Here is a 20,885-nt window from a genome sequence, read left to right as displayed (position 1 = left end):
TCCCGGACTTTTCACTTTAGGGTGCAAGAGGGGTACCCATTATGACCACCTATCCCCCTCATCCCTCTCCAAAGTCCCGTCCCTTAAATCTCTCTCACCACCATCTTCCAACACGCCCTAAGAGTCTACCATGCTGTGGTGGGCCGGCTTACAATCCTGTTGGCCAAAATGTGTTTTACTTTTAGCCAACTGGATTAGCCAAAGTACTCTGCCAAAAAAAGAATGTAATAAAAAATCTTAGAGAGAGAACAACTAGACAGGTTTAGATCCAAAAATTGTATCATGCCCATTTTGCCAATAGCAACAGCTTGGCGATGAACAAGTAAATCGCAGTGCCGGGTTTTGCTAGCAGGATCAGTAGTTTTCTGAATGGCAATTGTTGGACTGCAGTTTTTTTTGTGTTGTTTGCGCTTCTGTGCTTTGTACCTTTTTGGTGAGGATTGGTATGGCTGTAGGGGAGGAGGAGGCCATTAGTATAACTTGGGGGTATATTTAGATTATTTTAAATATGCCCCGAGTTATACTCTGCAAATTGCAACAATTGTTAATCACCAATCAAGTTCACTCAAGGGCCAGTTCATACCTGGGGTGCTTTTGGTGTGGAGCGTTTCTGCTCTTTGCTGATAGCCGGTATTCTGCAAAGCACTGTGGTACCTCCGTGCAGTGCTTGCGATGTGCGTATATCACAAAGGTGCACTGCGTGCATCATTTTAGCGGCAGTGGGGATTCCATTCTCTGGAACAGGAATTGAAAACGCAATCCCTGCAGAATGGAGCAACAATTGCACAGCAAAAATGCAATGACACACCCTAAGCAATTGCAATTTGCGTTTTAAGATCTGCAATCAGAGGGTTGAAGCAGGCCTAAGGGGACCACTGGATCCCAATTCCTTCTCAAGTGGTCGGCGTGTTCCCGGACTTTTCACTTTAGGGTGCAAGAGGGGTACCCATTATGACCACCTATCCCCCTCATCCCTCTCCAAAGTCCCGTCCCCTAAACCTCTCTCACCACCATCCTCCAACACGCCCTAAGAGTCTACCTTGCTGTGGTGGGCCGGCTTACAATCCTGTTGGCCAAAATGTGTTTTACTTTTAGACAACTGGATTAGCCAAAGTACTTTGACAAAAAAAGAATGTAATAAAAAATCTTAGAGGGAGAACAACTAGACAGGTTTAGATCCAAAAATTGTATCATGCCCATTTTGCCAATAGCAACAGCTTGGCGGTGAACAAGTAAATCGCAGTGCCGGGTTTTGCTAGCGGGATCAGTAGTTTTCTGAATGGCAATTGTTGGACTGCACTGCAGCTTATTTTTGTTTTGTTCGCGCTTCTATGCTTTGTACCTTTTTAGTGAGGATTGGTATGGCTGTAGGTGAGGAGGAGGCCATTAGTATAACTTGGGGGTATATTTAGATTATTTTAAATATGCCCCGAGTTATACTCTGCAAATTGCAACAATTTTTAATCACCAATCAAGTTCTCTCAAGGGCCAGTTCATACCTGGGGTGCTTTTGGTGTGGAGCGTTTCTGCTCTTTGCTGATAGCCGGTATTCTGCAAAGCACTGTGGTACATCCGTGCAGTGCTTGCGGTGTGCGTATATCACAAAGGTGCACTGCGTGCGTCATTTTGGCGGCAGTGGGGTTTCTATTCTCTGGAACAGGAATTGAAAAAACGCAATTCCTGCAGAATGTAGCCACAATTGCACAGCAAAAACGCAAAAACGCAATGACACACCCTAAGCAATTGCAATTTGCGTTTTGAGATCTGCAATCTGAGGGTTGAAGCAGGCCTAAGGGGACCACTGGATCCCAATTCCTTCTCAAGTGGTCAGCGTGTTCCCGGACTTTTCACTTTAGGGTGAAAGAGGGGTACCCATTATGACCACCTATCCCCCTCATCCCTCTCCAAAGTCCCGTCCCTTAAATCTCTCTCACCACCATCTTCCAACACACCCTAAGAGTCTACCTTGCTGTGGTGGGCCGGCTTACAATCCTGTTGGCCAAAATGTGTTTTACTTTTAGCCAACTGGATTAGCCAAAGTACTCTGCCAAAAAAAAGAATGTAATAAAAAATCTTAGAGGGAGAACAACTGGTCAGGTTTAGATCCAAAAACTGTATCATGCCCATTTTGCCAATAGCAACAGGTTGGCGATGAACATGTAAATCGCAGTGCCGGGTTTTGCTAGCGGGATCAGTAGTTTTCTGAATGGCAATTGTTGGACTGCAGTTTTTTTTGTTTTGTTTGCGCTTCTGTGCTTTGTACCTTTTTGGTGAGGATTGGTATGGCTGTAGGGGAGGAGGAGGTCATTAGTATAACTTGGGGGTATATTTAGATTATTTTAAATATGCCCCGAGTTATACTCTGCAAATTGCAACAATTTTTAATCACCAATCAAGTTCTCTCAAGGGCCAGTTCATACCTGGGGTGCTTTTGGTGTGGAGCGTTTCTGCTCTTTGCTGATAGCCAGTATTCTAAAAAGCACTGTGGTACATCCGTGCAGTGCTTGCGATGTGCGTATATCACAAAGGTGCACTGCGTGCATCATTTTGGCGGCAGTGGGGATTCTATTCTCTGGAACAGGAATTGAAAAACGCAATCCCTGCCGAATGGAACAACAATTGCACAGCAAAAACGCAATGACACACCCTAAGCAATTGCAATTTGCGTTTTGAGATCTGCAATATGAGGGTTGAAGCAGGACTAAGGGTACCACTGGATCCCAATTCCTTCTCAAGTGGTCGGCGTGTTCCCAGACTTTTCACTTTAGAATGCAAGATGGGTACCCATTATTACCACCTACCCCCCTCATCCCTCTCCAAAGTCCCGTCCCTTAAACCTCTCTCACCACCATCTTCCAACATGCCCTAAGAGTCTACCTTGCTGTGGTGGGCCGGCTTACAATCCTGTTGGCCAAAATGTGTTTTACTTTTAGCCAACTGGATTAGCCAAAGTACTCTGCCAAAAAAGAATGTAATAAAAAATCTTAGAGGGAGAACAACTAGACAGGTTTAGATCCAAAAATTGTATCATGCCCATTTTGCCAATAGCAACAGCTTGGCGATGAACAAGTAAATCACAGTGCCGGGTTTTTGCTAGTGGGATCAGTAGTTTTCTGATCGGCAATTGTTGGACTGCAGCTTTTTTTTGTTTTGTTTGTGCTTTTATGCTTTGTACCTTTTTGGTGAGGATTGGTATGGCTGTAGGGGAGGAGGAGGCCATTAATATAACTTGGGGGTATATTTAGATTATTTTAAATATGCCCCGGGTTATACTCTGCAGGTTGCAACAATTGTTAATCACCAATCAAGTTCTCTCAAGGGCCAGTTCATACCTGGTGTGCTTTTGGTGTGGAGCGTTTCTGCTCTTTGCTGATAGCCAGTATTCTAAAAAGCACTGTGGTACATCCGTGCAGTGCTTGCGATGTGCGTATATCACAAAGGTGCACTGCGTGCATCATTTTGGCGGCAGTGGGGATTCTATTCTCTGGAACAGGAATTGAAAAACGCAATCCCTGCAGAATGGAACCACAATTACACAGCAAAAACGCAATGACACACCCTAAGCAATTGCAATTTGCGTTTTGAGATCTGCAATCTGAGGGTTGAAGCAGGACTAAGGGGACCACTGGATCCCAATTCCTTCTCAAGTGGTCGGCGTGTTCCCGGACTTTTCACTTTAGGGTGCAAGAGGGGTACCCATTATGACCACCTACCCCCCTCATCCCTCTCCAAAGTCCCATCCCTTAAACCTCTCTCACCACCATCTTCCAACATGCCCTAAGAGTCTACCTTGCTGTGGTGGGCCGGCTTACAATCCTGTTGGCCAAAATGTGTTTTACTTTTAGCCAACTGGATTAGCCAAAGTACTCTGACAAAAAAAGAATGTAATAAAAAATCTTAGAGGGAGAACAACTAGACAGGTTTAGATCCAAAAATTGTATCATGTCCATTTTGCCAATAGCAACAGCTTGGCGATTAACATGTAAATCGCAGTGCCAGGTTTTGCTAGCGGGATCAGTAGTTTTCTGAATGGCAATTGTTGGACTGCAGTTTTTTTTGTTTTTTTTTTTGCGCTTCTGTGCTTTGTACCTTTTTGGTGAGGATTGGTATGGCTGTAGGGGAGGAGGAGGCCATTAGTATAACTTGGGGGTATATTTAGATTATTTTAAATATGCCCCGAGTTATACTTTTCAAATTGCAACAATTTTTAATCACCAATCAAGTTCTCTCAAGGGCCAGTTCATACCTGGGATGCTTTTTGTGTGGAGCGTTTCTGCTCTTTGCTTATAGCCGGTATTCTGCAAAGCACTGTGGTACATCCGTGCAGTGCTTGCGGTGTGCGTATATCACAAAGGTGCACTGCGTGCATCATTTTGGCGGCAGTGGGGATTCTATTCTCTGGAACAGGAATTGAAAAACGCAATCCCTGCAGAATGGAACCACAATTGCACAGCAAAAATGCAATGACACACCCTAAGCAATTGCAATTTGCCTTTTGAGATCTGCAATCTGAGGTTTGAAGCAGGCCTAAGTGGACCACTGGATCCCAATTCCTTTTCAAGAGGTCGGCGTGTTCCCGGACTTTTCACTTTAGGGTGAAAGAGGGGTACCCATTATGACCACCTATCCCCCTCATCCCTCTCCAAAGTCCCGTCCCTTAAACCTCTCTCACCACCATCTTCCAACATGCCCTAAGAGTCTACCTTGCTGTGGTGGGCCGGCTTACAATCCTGTTGGCCAAAATGTGTTTTACTTTTAGCCAACTGGATTAGCCAAAGTACTCTGCCAAAAAAAGAATGTAATAAAAAATCTTAGAGGGAGAACAACTAGACAGGTTTAGATCCAAAAATTGTATCATGCCTACTTTGCCAATAGCAACAGCTTAGCGATGAACATGTACATCGCAGTGCCGGGTTTTTGCTAGTGGGATCACTAGTTTTCTGAATGGCAATTGTTGGACTGCACTGCAGCTTATTTTTGTTTTGTTCGCGCTTCAATGCTTTGTACCTTTTTGGTGAGGATTGGTATGGCTGTATAGGAGGAGGAGGCCATTAATATAACTTGGGGGTATATTTAGATTATTTTAAATATGCCCCGGGTTATACTCTGCAGGTTGCAAGAATTGTTAATCACCAATCAAGTTCTCTCAAGGGCCAGTTCACACCTGGGCTGCTTTTGGTGTGAAGCGTTTCTGCACTTTGCTGATAGACAGTATTCTGCAAAGCACTGTGGTAAATCCGTGCAGTGCTTGTGATGTGCGTATATCACAAAGTTCCACTGCGTGCATCATTTTGGCGGTAGTGGGGATTGTATTCTCTGGAACAGGAATTGAAAAACGCAATTCCTGCAGAATGTAGCCACAATTGCACAGCAAAAACGCAATGACACACCCTAAGCAATTGCAATTTGCGTTTTGAGATCTGCAATCTGAGGTTCGAAGCAAGCCTAAGGGGACCACTGGATCCCAATTCCTTCTCAAGTGGTCAGCGTGTTCCCGGACTTTTCACTTTAGGGTGAAAGAGGGGTACCCATTATGACCACCTATCCCCCCCATCCCTCTCCAAAGTCCCGTCCCCTAAACCTCTCTCACCACCATCCTCCAACACGCCCTAAGAGTCTACCTTGCTGTGGTGGGCCGGCTTACAATCCTGTTGGCCAAAATGTATTTTACTTTTAGCCAACTGGATTAGCCAAAGTACTCTGCCAAAAAAAGAATGTAATAAAAAATCTTAGAGGGAGAACAACTAGAGAGGTTTAAATCCAAAAATTGTATCATGCCCATTTTGCCAATAGCAACAGCTTGGCGATGAACATGTAAATCGCAGTGCCGGGTTTTGCTAGCGAGATCAGTAGTTTTCTGAATGGCAATTGTTGGACTGCAGTTTTTTTTGTTTTGTTTGCGCTTCTGTGCTTTGTACCTTTTTGGTGAGGTTTGGTATGGCTGTAGGGGAGGAGGAGGCCATTAGTATAACTTGGGGGTATATTTAGAATTTTTTAAATATGCCCCGAGTTATACTCTGCAAATTGCAACAATTTTTAATCACCAATCAAGTTCTCTCAAGGGCCAGTTCATAACTGGGGTGCTTTTGGTGTGGAGCGTTTCTGCTCTTTGCTGATAGCCAGTATTCTAAAAAGCACTGTGGTACATCCGTGCAGTGCTTGCGATGTGCGTATATCACAAAGGTGCACTGGGTGCATCATTTTGGCGGCAGTGGGTATTCTATTCTCTGGAACAGGAATTGAAAAACGCAATCCCTGCAGAATGGAGCAACAATTGCACAGTAAAAACGCAATGACACACCCTAAGCAATTGCAATTTGCGTTTTGAGATCTGCAATCTGAGGGTTGAAGCAGGACTAAGGGGACCACTGGATCCCAATTCCTTCTCAAGTGGTCGGCGTGTTCCCGGACTTTTCACTTTAGGGTGCAAGAGAGGTACCCATATGACCACCTATCCCCCTCATTCCTCTCCAAAGTCCCGTCCCCTAAACCTCTCTCACCACCATCCTCCAACACGCCCTAAGAGTCTACCTTGCTTTGGTGGGCCGGCTTACAATTCTGTTGGCCAAAATGTGTTTTACGTTTAGACAACTGGATTAGCCAAAGTACTCTGCCAAAAAAGAATATAATAAAAAATCTTAGAGGGAGAACAACTAGACAGGTTTAGATCCAAAAATTGTATCATGCCCATTTTGCCAATAGCAACAGCTTGGCGATGAACAAGTAAATCGCAGTGCCGGTTTTTTGCTAGAGGGATCAGTAGTTTTCTGATCGGCAATTGTTGGACTGCAGCTTTTTTTTGTTTTGTTTGTGCTTTTATGCTTTGTACCTCTTTGGTGAGGATTGGTATGGCTGTAGGGAAGGAGGAGGCCATTAATATAACTTGGGGGTATATTTAGATTATTTTAAATATGCCCCGGGTTATACTCTGCAGGTTGCAACAATTGTTAATCACCAATCAAGTTCTCTCAAGGGCCAGTTCACACCTGGGGTGCTTTTGGTGTGAAGCGTTTCTGCACTTTGCTGATAGCCAGTATTCTGCAAAGCACTGTGGTAAATCCGTGCAGTTCTTGTGATGTGCGTATATCACAAATTTCCACTGCGTGCATCATTTTGGCGGTAGTAGGGATTTGTATTCTCTGGAACAGGAATTGAAAAACGCAATCCCTGCAGAATGTAGCCACAATTGCACAGCAAAATCGCAATGACACACCCTAAGCAATTGCAATTTGCGTTTTGAGATCTGCAATCTGAGGTTTGAAGCAGGCCTAAGGGGACCACTGGATCCCAATTCCTTCTCAAGTGGTCGGCGTGTTCCCGGACTTTTCACTTTAGGGTGAAAGAGGGGTACCCATTATGACCACCTATCCCCCTCATCCCTCTCCAAAGTCCTGTCCCCTAAACCTCTCTCACCACCATCCTCCAACACGCCCTAAGAGTCTACCTTGCTGTGGTGGGCCGGCTTACAATCCTGTTGGCCAAAATGTGTTTTACTTTTAGCCAACTGGATTAGCCAAAGTACTCTGCCAAAAAAAGAATGTAATAAAAAATCTTAGAGGGAGAACAACTAGACAGGTTTAAATCCAAAAATTGTATCATGCCCATTTTGCCAATAGCAACAGCTTGGCGATGAACATGTAAATCGCAGTGCCGGGTTTTGCTAGCGAGATCAGTAGTTTTCTGAATGGCAATTGTTGGACTGCAGTTTTTTTTTGTTTGCGCTTCTGTGCTTTGTACCTTTTTGGTGAGGATTGGTATGGCTGTAGGGGAGGAGGAGGCCATTAATATAACTTGGGGGTATATTTAGATTATTTTAAATATGCCCCGGGTTATACTCTGCAAATTGCAACAATTGTTAATCACCAATCAAGTTCTCTCAAGGGCCAGTTCATACCTGGGGTGCTTTTGGTGTGGAGCGTTTCTGCTCTTTGCTGATAGCCGGTATTCTGCAAAGCACTGTGGTACATCCGTGCAGTGCTTACGATGTGCGTATATCACAAAGGTGCACTGCGTGCATCATTTGGCGGCAGTGGGGATTCTATTCTCTGGAACAGGAATTGAAAAACGCAATCCCTGCAGAATGGAACCACAATTGCACAGCAAAAACGCAATGACACACCCTAAGCAATTGCAATTTGCGTTTTGAGATCTGCAATCTGAGGGTTGAAGCAGGACTAAGGGGACCACTGGATCCCAATTCCTTCTCAAGTGGTCGGCGTGTTCCCGGACTTTTCACTTTAGGGTGCAAGAGGGGTACCCATATGACCACCTTTCCCCCTCATCCCTCTCCAAAGTCCCGTCCCCTAAACCTCTCTCACCACCATCCTCCAACACGCCCTAAGAGTCTACCTTGCTGTGGCGGGCCCGCTTACAATCCTGTTGGCCAAAATGTGTTTTACTTTTAGACAACTGGATTAGCCAAAGTACTCTGCCAAAAAAGAATATAATAAAAAATCTTAGAGGGAGAACAACTAGACATGTTTAGATCCAAAATCTGTATCATGCCCATTTTGCCAATAGCAACAGCTTGGTGATGAACAAGTAAATCGCAGTGCCGGGTTTTTGCTAGTGGGATCAGTAGTTTTCTGATCGGCAATTGTTGGACTGCAGCTTTTTTTGTTTTGTTTGTGCTTTTATGCTTTGTACCTTTTTGGTGAGGATTGGTATGGCTGTAGGGGAGGAGGAGGCCATTAATATAACTTGGGGGTATATTTAGATTATTTTAAATATGCCCCGGGTTATACTCTGCAGGTTGCAACAATTGTTAATCACCAATCAAGTTCTCTCAAGGGCCAGTTCACACCTGGGGTGCTTTTGGTGTGAAGCGTTTCTGCACTTTGCTGATAGCCAGTATTCTGCAAAGCACTGTGGTAAATCCGTGCAGTGCTTGTGATGTGCAAATATCACAAAGGTGCACTGCGTGCATCATTTTGGCGGCAGTGGGGATTCCATTCTCTGGAACAGGAATTGTTAACGCAATCCCTGCAGAATGGAGCAACAATTGCACGGCAAAAATGCAATGACACACCCTAAGCAATTGCAATTTGCGGTTTGAGATCTGCAATCTGAAGGTTGAAGCAGGCCTAAGGGGACCACTGGATCCCAATTCCTTCTCAAGTGGTCGGCGTGTTCCCGGACTTTTAACTTTAGGGTGAAAGAGGGGTACCCATTATGACCACCTATCCCCCTCATCCCTCTCCAAAGTCCCGTCCCCTAAACCTCTCTCACCACCATCTTCCAACACGCCCTAAGAGTCTACCTTGCTGTGGTGGGCCGGCTTACAATCCTGTTGGCCAAAATGTATTTTACTTTTAGCCAACTGGATTAGCCAAAGTACTCTGCCAAAAAAGAATGTAATAAAAAAATCTTAGAGGGAGAACAACTAGACAGGTTTAGATCCAAAAATTGTATCATGCCCATTTTGCCAATAGCAACAGCTTGGTGATGAACAAGTAAATCGCAGTGCCGGGTTTTTGCTAGTGGGATCAGTAGTTTTCTGATCGGCAATTGTTGGACTGCAGCTTTTTTTGTTTTGTTTGTGCTTTTATGCTTTGTACCTTTTTGGTGAGGATTGGTATGGCTGTAGGGGAGGAGGAGGCCATTAATATAACTTGGGGGTATATTTAGATTATTTTAAATATGCCCCGGGTTATACTCTGCAGGTTGCAACAATTGTTAATCACCAATCAAGTTCTCTCAAGGGCCAGTTCACACCTGGGGTGCTTTTGGTGTGAAGCGTTTCTGCACTTTGCTGATAGCCAGTATTCTGCAAAGCACTGTGGTAAATCCGTGCAGTGCTTGTGATGTGCAAATATCACAAAGTTCCACTGCGTGCATCATTTTGGCGGTAGTGGGGATTGTATTCTCTGGAACAGGAATTGAAAAACGCAATCCCTGCAGAATGTAGCCACAATTGCACAGCAAAAACGCAATGACACACCCTAAGCAATTGCAATTTGCGTTTTGAGATCTGCAATCTGAGGGTTGAAGCAGGCCTAAGGGGACCACTGGATCCCAATTCCTTCTCAAGTGGTCGGCGTGTTCCCGGACTTTTCACTTAAGGGTGAAAGAGGGGTACCCATTATGACCACCTATCCCCCTCATCCCTCTCCAAAGTCCCGTCCCTTAAACCTCTCTCACCACCATCTTCTAACACGCCCTAAGAGTCTACCTTGCTGTGGTGGGCCGGCTTACAATCCTGTTGGCCAAAATGTATTTTACTTTTAGCCAACTGGATTAGCCAAAGTACTCTGCCAAAAATAGAATGTAATAAAAAATCTTAGAGGGAGAACAACTAGACAGGTTTAGATCCAAAAATTGTATCATGCCCATTTTGCCAATAGCAACAGCTTGGCGATGAACATGTAAATCGCAGTGCCGGGTTTTGCTAGCGGGATCAGTAGTTTTCTGAATGGCAATTGTTGGACTGCAGTTTTTTTTGTTTTTTTTTTTGCGCTTCTGTGCTTTGTACCTTTTTGGTGAGGATTGGTATGGCTGTAGGGGAGGAGGAGGCCATTAGTATAACTTGGGGGTATATTTAGATTATTTTAAATATGCCCCGAGTTATACTCTGCAAATTGCAACAATTTTTAATCACCAATCAAGTTCTCTCAAGGGCCAGTTCATACCTGGGGTGCTTTTGGTGTGGAGCGTTTCTGCTCTTTGCTGATAGCCGGTATTCTGCAAAGCACTGTGGTACATCCGTGCAGTGCTTGCGATGTGCGTATATCACAAAGGTGCTCTGCGTGCATCATTTTGGCGGCAGTGGGGATTCCATTCTCTGGAACAGGAATTGAAAACGCAATCCCTGCAGAATGGAGCAACAATTGCACAGCAAAAATGCAATGACACACCCTAAGCAATTGCAATTTGCGTTTTAAGATCTGCAATCTGAGGGATGAAGCAGGCCTAAGGGGACCACTGGATCCCAATTCCTTCTCAAGTGGTCGGCGTGTTCCCAGACTTTTCACTTTAGGGTGCAAGAGGGGTACCCATTATGACCACCTATCCCCCTCATCCCTCTCCAAAGTCCCGTCCCCTAAACCTCTCTCACCACCATCCTCCAACACGCCCTAAGAGTCTACCTTGCTGTGGTGGGCCGGCTTACAATCCTGTTGGCCAAAATGTGTTTTACTTTTAGCCAACTGGATTAGCCAAAGTACTCTGCCAAAAAAGAATGTAATAAAAAATCTTAGAGGGAGAACAACTAGACAGGTTTAGATCCAAAAATTGTATCATGCCCACTTTGCCAATAGCAACAGCTTAGCGATGAACATGTAAAACGCAGTGCCGGGTTTTTGCTAGTGGGATCACTAGTTTTCTGAATGGCAATTGTTGGACTGCACTGCAGCTTTTTTTTGTTTTGTTCGCGCTTCTATGCTTTGTACCTTTTTGGTGAGGTTTGGTATGGCTGTAGGGGAGGAGGAGGCCATTAGTATAACTTGGGGGTATATTTAGATTATTTTAAATATGCCCCGAGTTATACTCTGCAAATTGCAACAATTTTTAATCACCAATCAAGTTCTCTCAAGGGCCAGTTCATACCTGGGGTGCTTTTGGTGTGGAGCGTTTCTGCTGTTTGCTGATAGCCAGTATTCTAAAAAGCACTGTGGTACATCCGTGCAGTGCTTGTGATGTGCGTATATCACAAAGGTGCACTGCGTGCATCATTTTGGCGGCAGTGGGGATTCTATTCTCTGGAACAGGAATTGAAAAACGCAATCCCTGCAGAATGCAACCACAATTGCACAGCAAAAACGCAATGACACACCCTAAGCAATTGCAATTTGCGTTTTGAGATCTGCAATCTGAGGGTTGAAGCAGGACTAAGGGGACCACTGGATCCCAATTCCTTCTCAAGTGGTCGGCGTGTTCCCGGACTTTTCACTTTAGGGTGCAAGAGGGGTACCCATATGACCACCTATCCCCCTCATTCCTCTCCAAAGTCCCGTCCCCTAAACCTCTCTCACCACCATCCTCCAACACGCCCTAAGAGTCTACCTTGCTGTGGTGGGCCGGCTTACAATTTTGTTGGCCAAAATGTGTTTTACGTTTAGACAACTGGATTAGCCAAAGTACTCTGCCAAAAAAAAATGTAATAAAAAATCTTAGAGGGAGAACAACTAGACAGGTTTAGATCCAAAAATTGTATCATGCCCATTTTGCCAATAGCAACAGCTTGGTGATGAACAAGTAAATCGCAGTGCCGGGTTTTTGCTAGTGGGATCAGTAGTTTTCTGATCGGCAATTGTTGGACTGCAGCTTTTTTTGTTTTGTTTGTGCTTTTATGCTTTGTACCTTTTTGGTGAGGATTGGTATGGCTGTAGGGGTGGAGGAGGCCATTAATATAACTTGGGGGTATATTTAGATTATTTTAAATATGCCCCGGGTTATACTCTGCAGGTTGTAACAATCGTTAATCACCTATCAAGTTCTCTCAAGGGCCAGTTCACACCTGGGGTGCTTTTGGTGTGAAGAGTTTCTGCACTTTGCTGATAGCCAGTATTCTGCAAAGCACTGTGGTAAATCCGTGCAGTGCTTGTGATGTGCAAATATCACAAAGTTCCACTGCGTGCATCATTTTGGCGGTAGTGGGGATTGTATTCTCTGGAACAGGAATTGAAAAACGCAATCCCTGCAGAATGTAGCCACAATTGCACAGCAAAAACGCAATGACACACCCTAAGCAATTGCAATTTGCGTTTTGAGATCTGCAATCTGAGGGTTGAAGCAGGCCTAAGGGGACCACTGGATCCCAATTCCTTCTCAAGTGGTCGGCGTGTTCCCAGACTTTTCACTTTAGGGTGAAAGAGGGGTACCCATTATGACCACCTATCCCCCTCATCCCTCTCCAAAGTCCCGTCCCTTAAACTTCTCTCACCACCATCTTCCAACACGCCCTAAGAGTCTACCTTGCTGTGGTGGGCCGGCTTACAATCCTGTTGGCCAAAATGTGTTTTACTTTTAGCCAACTGGATTAGCCAAAGTACTCTGCCAAAAAAAGAATGTAATAAAAAATCTTAGAGGGAGAACAACTAGACAGGTTTAGATCCAAAAATTGTATCATGCCCATTTTGCCAATAGAAACAGCGTGGCGATGAACATGTAAATCGCAGTGCCGGGTTTTGCTAGCGGGATCAGTAGTTTTCTGAATGGCAATTGTTGGACTGCAGTTTTTTTTGTTTTGTTTGCGCTTCTGTGCTTTGTACCTTTTTGGTGAGGATTGGTATGGCTGTAGGGGAGGAGGAGGCCATTAGTACAACTTGGGGGTATATTTAGATTATTTTAAATATGCCCCGAGTTATACTCTGCAAATTGCAACAATTTTTAATCACCAATCAAGTTCTCTCAAGGGCCAGTTCATACCTGGGGTGCTTTTGGTGTGGAGCGTTTCTGCTCTTTGCTGATAGCCAGTATTCTAAAAAGCACTGTGGTACATCCGTGCAGTGCTTGCGATGTGCGTATATCACAAAGGTGCACTGCGTGCATCATTTTGGCGGCAGTGGGGATTCTATTCTCTGGAACAGGAATTGAAAAACGCAATCCCTGCAGAATGTAGCCACAATTGCACAGCAAAAACGCAATGACACACCCTAAGCAATTGCAATTTGCGTTTTGAGATCTGCAATCTGAGGGTTGAAGCAGGACTAAGGGTACCAATGGATCCCAATTCCTTCTCAAGTGGTCGGCGTGTTCCCGGACTTTTCACTTTAGGGTGCAAGAGGGGTACCCATATGACCACCTATCCCCCTCATCCCTCTCCAAAGTCCCGTCCCCTAAACCTCTCTCACCACCATCCTCCAACACGCCCTAAGAGTCTACCTTGCTGTGGTAGGCCGGCTTACAATCCTGTTGGCTAAAATGTGTTTTACTTTTAGACAACTGGATTAGCCAAAGTACTCTGCCAAAAAAAGAATGTAATAAAAAAATCTTAGAGGGAGAACAACTAGACAGGTTTAGATCCAAAACTTGTATCATGCCCATTTTGCCAATAGCAACAGCTTGGCGATGAACATGTAAATCGCAGTGCCTGGTTTTTGCTAGTGGAATCAGTAGTTTTCTGAATGGCAATTGTTGGACTGCAGCTTCTTTTTGTTTTGTTTGCGCTTCTGTGCTTTGTACCTTTTTGGTGAGGATTGGTATGGCTGTAAAGGAGGAGGAGGCCATTAGTATAACTTGGGGGTATATTTAGATTATTTTAAATATGCCCCGAGTTATACTCTGCAGGTTGCAACATTTTTTAATCACCAATCAAGTTCTCTCTAGGGCCAGTTCACACCTGGGGTGCTTTTGGTGTGGAGCATTTCTGCTCTTTGCTGATAGCCGGTATTCTGCAAAGCACTGTGGTACATCCGTGCAGTGCTTGCGATGTGCGTATATCACAAAGGTGCACTGCGTGCATCATTTTGGCGGCAGTGGGGATTCTATTCTCTGCAACAGGAATTGAAAACGCAATCCCTGCAGAATAGAGCAACAATTCCACAGCAAAAACGCAATGACACACCCTAAGCAATTGCAATTTGCGTTTTGAGATCTGCAATCTGAGGGTTGAAGCAGGACTAAGGGGACCACTGGATCCCAATTCCTTCTCAAGTGGTCGGCGTGTTCCCGGACTTTTCACTTTAGGGTGCAAGAGGGGTACCCATATGACCACCTATCCCCCTCATCCCTCTCCAAAGTCCCGTCCCCTAAACCTCTCTCACCACCATCTTCCAACACGCCGTAAGAGTCTACCTTGCTGTGGTGGGCCGGCTTACAATCCTGTTGGCCAAAATGTATTTTACTTTTAGCCAACTGGATTAGCCAAAGTACTCTGCCAAAAAAGAATGTAATAAAAAATCTTAGAGGGAGAACAACTAGACAGGTTTAGATCCAAAAATTGTATCATGCCCATTTTGCCAATAGCAACAGCTTGGGGAATAACAAGTAAATCGCAGTGCCGGGTTTTTGCTAGTGGGATCAGTAGTTTTCTGATTGGCAATTGTTGGACTGCAGCTTTTTTTGTTTTGTTTGTGCTTTTATGCTTTGTACCTTTTTGGTGAGGATTGGTATGGCTGTAGGGGAGGAGGAGGCCATTAATATAATTTGGGGGTATATTTAGATTATTTTAAATATGCCCCGGGTTATACTCTGCAGGTTGCAACAATTGTTAATCACCAATCAAGTTTTCTCAAGGGCCAGTTCACACCTGGGGTGCTTTTGGTGTGAAGCGTTTCTGCACTTTGCTGATAGCCAGTATTCTGCAAAGCACTGTGGTAAATCCGTGCAGTGCTTGTGATGTGCAAATATCACAAAGTTCCACTGCGTGCATCATTTTGGCGGTAGTGGGGATTGTATTCTCTGGAACAGGAATTGAAAAACGCAATCCCTGCAGAATGTAGCCACAATTGCACAGCAAAAACGCAATGACACACCCTAAGCAATTGCAATTTGCGTTTTGAGATCTGCAATCTGAGGGTTGAAGCAGGCCTAAGGGGACCACTGGATCCCAATTCCTTCTCAAGTGGTCGGCGTGTTCCCGGACTTTTCACTTAAGGGTGAAAGAGGGGTACCCATAATGACCACCTATCCCCCTCATCCCTCTCCAAAGTCCCGTCCCTTAAACTTCTCTCACCACCATCTTCCAACACGCCCTAAGAGTCTACCTTGCTGTGGTGGGCCGGCTTACAATCCTGTTGGCCAAAATGTGTTTTACTTTTAGCCAACTGGATTAGCCAAAGTACTCTGCCAAAAAAAGAATGTAATAAAAAATCTTAGAGGGAGAACAACTAGACAGGTTTAGATCCAAAAATTGTATCATGCCCATTTTGCCAATAGCAACAGCTTGGCGATGAACATGTAAATCGCAGTGCCGGGTTTTGCTAGCGGGATCACTAGTTTTCTGAATGGCAATTGTTGGACTGCAGTTTTTTTTTTGTTTGCGCTTCTGTGCTTTGTACCTTTTTGGTGAGGATTGGTATGGCTGTAGGGGAGGAGGAGGCCATTAGTACAACTTGGGGGTATATTTAGATTATTTTAAATGTGCCCCAAGTTATACTCTGCAAATTGCAACAATTTTTAATCACCAATCAAGTTCTCTCAAGGGCCAGTTCATACCTGGGGTGTTTTTGGTGTGGAGCGTTTCTGCTCTTTGCTGATAGCCGGTATTCTGCAAAGCACTGTGGTACATCCGTGCAGTGCTTGCGATGTGCGTATATCACAAAGGTGCACTGCGTGCATCATTTTGGCGGCAGTGGGGATTCCATTCTCTGGAACAGGAATTGAAAACGCAATCCCTGCAGAATGGAGCAACAATTGCACGGCAAAAATGCAATGACACACCCTAAGCAATTGCAATTTGCGGTTTGAGATCTGCAATCTGAGGGTTGAAGCAGGCCTAAGGGGACCACTGGATCCCAATTCCTTCTCAAGTGGTCGGCGTGTTTCCGGACTTTTCACTTTAGGGTGCAAGAGGGGTACTCATTATGACCACCTATCCCCCTCATCCCTCTCCAAAGTCCCGTCCCCTAATCCTCTCTCCCCACCATCCTCCAACACGCCATAAGAGTCTACCTTGCTGTGGTGGGCCGGCTTACAATCCTGTTGGCCAAAAAAATGTGTTTTACTTTTAGCCAACTGGATTAGCCAAAGTACTCTGCCAAAAAAGAATGTAATAAAAAATCTTAGAGGGAGAACAACTAGACAGGTTTAGATCCAAAAATTGTATCGTGCCCACTTTGCCAATAGCAACAGCTTAGCGATGAACATGTAAATCGCAGTGCCGGGTTTTTGCTAGTGGGATCACTAGTTTTCTGAATGGCAATTGTTGGACTGCACTGCAGCTTATTTTTGTTTTGTTCGCGCTTCTATGCTTTGTACCTTCTTGGTGAGGATTGGTATGGCTGTAGGGGAGGAGGAGGCCATTAGTATAACTTGGGGGTATATTTAGATTATTTTAAATATGCCCTGAGTTATACTCTGCAAATTGCAACAACTTTTAATCACCAATCAAGTTCTCTCAAGGGCCAGTTCATACCTTGGGTGCTTTTGGTGTGGAGCGTTTCTGCTCTTTGCTGATAGCCGGTATTCTGCAAAGCACTGTGGTACATCCGTGCAGTGCTTGCGATGTGCGTATATCACAAAGGTGCACTGCGTGCATCATTTTGGCGGCAGTGGGGATTCTATTCTCTGGAACAGGAATTGAAAAACGCAATCCCTGCAGAATGGAACCACAATTGCACAGCAAAAACGCAATGACACACCCTAAGCAATTGCAATTTGCGTTTTGAGATCTGCAATCTGAGGGTTGAAGCAGGACTAAGGGGACCACTGGATCCCAATTCCTTCTCAAGTGGTCGGCGTGTTCCCGGACTTTTCACTTTAGGGTGCAAGAGGGGTACCCATATGACCACTTATCCCCCTCATCCCTCTCCAAAGTCCCGTCCCCTAAACCTCTCTCACCACCATCCTCCAACACGCCCTAAGAGTCTACCTTGCTGTGGTAGGCCGGCTTACAATTCTGTTGGCCAAAAGGTGTTTTACTTTTAGACAACTGGATTAGCCAAAGTACTCTGCCAAAAAAGAATATAATAAAAAATCTTAGAGGGAGAACAACTAGACAGGTTTAGATACAAAAATTGTATCATGCCCATTTTGCCAATAGCAACAGCTTGGCGATGAACAAGTACATCGCAGTGCCTGGTTTTTGCTAGTGGGATCAGTAGTTTTCTGATCGGCAATTGTTGGACTGCAGCTTTTTTTTGTTTTGTTTGTGCTTTTATGCTTTGTACCTTTTTGGTGAGGATTGGTATGGCTGTAGGGGAGGAGGAGGCCATTAATATAACTTGGGGGTATATTTAGATTATTTTAAATATGCCCCGGGTTATACTCTGCAGGTTGCAACAATTGTTAATCACCAATCAAGTTTCTCTCAAGGGCCAGTTCACACCTGGGGTGCTTTTGGTGTGAAGCGTTTCTGCACTTTGCTGATAGCCAGTATTCTGCAAAGCACTGTGGTAAATCCGTGCAGTGGTTGTGATGTGTGTATATAACAAAGTTCCACTGCAGGCATCATTTTGGCGGTAGTGGGAATTGTATTCTCTGGAAAAGGAATTGAAAACGCAATCCCTGCAGAATGTAGCCACAATTGCACAGCAAAAACGCAATGACACACCCTAAGCAATTGCAATTTGCGTTTTGAGATCTGCAATCTGAGGGTTGAAGCAGGACTAAAGGGACCACTGGATCCCAATTCCTTCTCAAGTGGTCGGCGTGTTCCCGGACTTTTCACTTTAGGGTGAAAGAGGGGTACCCATTATGACCACCTATCCCCCTCATCCCTCTCCAAAGTCCCGTCCCTTAAACCTCTCTCACCACCATCTTCCAACACGCCCTAAGAGTCTACCTTGCTGTGGTGGGCCGGCTTACAATCCTGTTGGCCAAAATGTATTTTACTTTTAGCCAACTAGATTAGTCAAAGTAATCTGCCAAAAAAAGAATGTAATAAAAAATCTTAGAGGGAGAACAACTAAACAGGTTTAGATCCAAAAATTGTATCATGCCCATTTTGCCAATAGCAACAGCTTGGCGATGAACATGTAAATCGCAGTGCCGGGTTTTGCTAGCGGGATCAGTAGTTTTCTGAATGGCAATTGTTGGACTGCAGTTTTTTTTGTTTTGTTTGCGCTTCTATGCTTTGTACCTTTTTGGTGTGGATTGGTATGGCTGTAGGGGAGGAGGAGGCCATTAATATAACTTGGGGGTATATTTAGATTATTTTAAATATGCCCCGGGTTATACTCTGCAGGTTGCAACAATTGTTAATCACCAATCAAGTTCTCTCAAGGGCCAGTTCACACCTGGGGTGCTTTTGGTGTGAAGCGTTTCTGCACTTTGCTGATAGCCAGCATTCTGCAAAGCACTGTGGTAAATCCGTGCAGTGCTTGTGATGTGCGTATATCACAAATTTCCACTGCGTGCATCATTTTGGCGGTAGTGGGGATTGTATTCTCTGGAACAGGAATTGAAAAACGCAATCCCTGCAGAATGTAGCCACAATTGCACAGCAAAAACGCAATGACACACCCTAAGCAATTGCAATTTGCGTTTTGAGATCTGCAATCTGAGGGTTGAAGCAGGACTAAGGGGACCACTGGATCCCAATTCCTTCTCAAGTGGTCGGCGTGTTCCCGGACTTTTCACTTTAGGGTGCAAGAGGGGTACCCATATGACCACCTATCCCCCTCATCCCTCTCCAAAGTCCCGTCCCCTAAACCTCTCTCACCACCATCCTCCAACACGCCCTAAGAGTCTACCTTGCTGTGGTGGGCCGGCTTACAATCCTGTTGGCCAAAATGTATTTTACTTTTAGCCAACTGGATTAGCCAAAGTACTCTGCCAAAAAAAGAATGTAATAAAAAATCTTAGAGGGAGAACAACTAGACAGGTTTAGATCCAAAAAATGTATTATGCCCATTTTGCCAATAGCAACAGCTTGGCGATGAACATGTAAATCGCAGTGCCGGGTTTTGCTGGCGGGATCAGTAGTTTTCTGAATGGCAATTGTTGGACTGCAGTTTTTTTTGTTTTTTTTTTGCGCTTCTGTGCTTTGTACCTTTTTGGTGAGGATTGGTATGGCTGTAGGGGAGGAGGAGGCCATTAGTATAACTTGGGGGTATATTTAGATTATTTTAAATATGCCCCGAGTTATACTCTGCAAATTGCAACAATTTTTAATCACCAATCAAGTTCTCTCAAGGGCCAGTTCATACCTTGGGTGCTTTTGGTGTGGAGCGTTTCTGCTCTTTGCTGATAGCCGGTATTCTGCAAAGCACTGTGGTACATCCGTGCAGTGCTTGCGATGTGCGTATATCACAAAGGTGCACTGCGTGCATCATATTGGCGGTAGTGGGGATTCCATTCTCTGAAACCGGAATTGAAAACGCAATCCCTGCAGAATAGAGCAACAATTGCACAGCAAAAATGCAATGGCACACCCTAAGCAATTGCAATTTGTGTTTTGAGATCTGAAATCTGAGGGTTGAAGCAGGCCTAAGGGGACCACTGGATCCCAATTCCTTCTCAAGTGGTCGGCGTGTTCCCGGACTTTTCACTTTAGGGTGAAAGAGGGGTACCCATTATGACCACCTATCCCCCTCATCCCTTTCCAAAGTCCCGTCCCTTAAACCTCTCTCACCACCATCTTCCAACACGCCCTAAGAGTCTACCTTGCTGTGGTGGGCCGGCTTACAATCCTGTTGGCCAAAATGTATTTTACTTTTAGCCAACTGGATTAGCCAAAGTACTCTGCCAAAAAAAGAATGTAATAAAAAATCTTAGAGGGAGAACAACTAGACAGGTTTAGATCCAAAAATTGTATCATGCCCATTTTGCCAATAGCAACAGCTTGGCGATGAACACGTAAATCGCAGTGCCGGGTTTTGCTAGCGGGATCACTAGTTTTCTGAATGGCAATTGTTGGTTGGACTGCAGTTTTTTTTTGTTTGCGCTTCTGTGCTTTGTACCTTTTTGGTGAGGATTGGTATGGCTGTAGGGGAGGAGGAGGCCATTAGTACAACTTGGGGGTATATTTAGATTATTTTAAATGTGCCCCAAGTTATACTCTGCAAATTGCAACAATTTTTAATCACCAATCAAGTTCTCTTAAGGGCCAGTTCATACCTGGGGTGTTTTTGGTGTGGAGCGTTTCTGCTCTTTGCTGATAGCCGGTATTCTGCAAAGCACTGTGGTACATCCGTGCAGTGCTTGCGATGTGCGTATATCACAAAGGTGCACTGCGTGCATCATTTTGGCGGCAGTGGGGATTCCATTCTCTGGAACAGGAATTGAAAACGCAATCCCTGCAGAATGGAGCAACAATTGCACGGCAAAAATGCAATGACACACCC

The sequence above is a fragment of the Hyperolius riggenbachi genome, chromosome 5 (genome assembly GCF_040937935.1).
Source record: "Hyperolius riggenbachi isolate aHypRig1 chromosome 5, aHypRig1.pri, whole genome shotgun sequence".
In the NCBI taxonomy this organism is placed as follows: Eukaryota; Metazoa; Chordata; class Amphibia; order Anura; family Hyperoliidae; genus Hyperolius; species Hyperolius riggenbachi.
This window is presented reverse-complemented; position numbering follows the sequence as displayed.